The sequence below is a fragment of the Coregonus lavaretus genome, assembly GCF_964263955.1.
Source record: "Coregonus lavaretus genome assembly, chromosome: 33".
NCBI classification, from domain to species: Eukaryota; Metazoa; Chordata; class Actinopteri; order Salmoniformes; family Salmonidae; genus Coregonus; species Coregonus lavaretus.
The window spans coordinates 2,008,525-2,010,620 of NC_140020.1; positions in this window are offsets into that span (position 1 = coordinate 2,008,525).

Genomic DNA, 2,096 nt, shown 5'->3' on the forward strand with positions numbered 1-2,096 from the left:
CGGCACAACTGAATGGATAGCAACGGCACAACTGACTGGATAGCAACGGCACAACTGACTGGATAGCAACGGCACAACTGACTGGATAGCAACGGCACAGCTGAACGGATAGCAACGGCACAACTGAATGGATAGCAACGGCACAACTGACTGGATAGCAACGGCACAACTGACTGGATAGCAACGGCACAACTGAATGGATAGCAACGGCACAAACTGTACAAAGTGATTCTGATATAGTTGTCACATTCGTCATACAACAGTTTAGAAACCTCCAGTTAATAGAACAGAGAAAACGTCATGTCTGCTGGCTGTTTGCTGCTGCTCTCTATAAAAGGGATTCAACCAGCATGGTCGACATTATTTATTGGGAGTAGCAAACAGCGGACATGATTTTTTTCTCTCAATAATGTCTCTTCTCTTTGTTTATCTCCTGTGTATAGGGTAAGAGTTGGACGTGTGTAAAACCCTCTCATCCAATTAACAGAATCCCCACCACCGTCATCAGCAGCCATCGACACCCAGTTTCAGATCTCTGTCCCCGCTCTTCCTCTCTCAAACACATCCTGTTGATCTGTCTGTGGCTACATCCCCTATTCCCCGTAGAGTAGTGCACTATATAGAGAATAGGGTGCCGTTTGCGAGGCAGCCATCCTGTTGATGTGTGTGTGTGTCTGTGCGTGTGAAAAGAGGATGCATTAGGAGGTTTAGAGAGCGATGTTCCGGACTGGAGGAGAGGAAAAACACTTGTTATCACAGCCTTTAGTCATCTGGTAAAACCCTCCACTGCTACAGCCTGCACACACACACAGCTTTCTACCTGTTACCCTGCTCACTGCCCTGCCCGATGGGAATGAGGGGACTGTGGAGCCCTCGCTCCTCTCACACACAGACTTACTCACACACACACACACACACACACACACATTCTCATAGACACACACACACACACATTCTCATACACACACACACACACACATTCTCATACACACACACACACACACACACATTCTCATACACACACACACACACACACACACATTCTCATAGACACACACATAACACACACACACATTCTCATAGACACACTCACATAACACACACACACAGTGTTTTATCTTTCTCACGCTTAAACACCCTGGCAGATACACACTCGCACGCACTTATAGATACACTTACAAGCACACACACACACACACACACACACACACACGCAGGCACACTCGCGCACGCACACACGGTACACACACACAAACACAGTGTACTAAAAGGGCCCGGCCTCCGGCCTCTGGGTCTCCATAGCATGGCCAAGCATTCTCATTGTGTTATAATCACAGCATCCTGTTTGTGACCTAGTGACATCACTTCCTACTTCCTGTCTGATAAAAAAAAAAAAACGCAGAATATGCCGGAGGAGGCCAACTGCTTTTCTCACGCATCTCTCCCTGAGATTGCAGATCTGAGTCACAAATGGCACTCTGTTCCCTCTATAGTCCAGTACTTTTGACCAGGGCATTCAGGACCTATCGGGCTGTGTTCAACAGTGGTGCACTATATAGGGAATATCCCAGCTAGTACATTGGGTTCCTTGGAAGTTGTGGGAACCTATGTGTTTGGTTTCACATTGGTTGTGGGAATGAAGCCATACGTTTCCAGAAGTGAACATTTTGCCTGTTCTGGGAATGTTTTATTTTTTAGGTTGCAGGGAGGTTCTGAGAACGTTTTAATCTGGTTCCTTTAAATGTTTTCCTGGGAGGCTTTTATTAACGCTCTGAAAATGGAAAGTATAGGTTATTTGGAGGTTTTTTAATAACTTCCTCAATATGTTCACTGAATTTTTCAATAAGACTTATGATAACACTGCTAGCTTATTTTGGGTTAACTTTTTTGAACTCCAAGCACAGGAAATTCATTTCCTTAGGCATTATTCATGCAAACACATGTCTTTTTTATTGTGACCTGGCATCAGTGAGATTCAAACCTATAATCTTCTGTTCTCTATCCCTGGAATTAGTCCACTGCGCCACCAGGATGAGCTAGCATACAATGCTTTTTTTAAACTCATACAAAGCTGTTCATTTTAGTCTATTCTAACA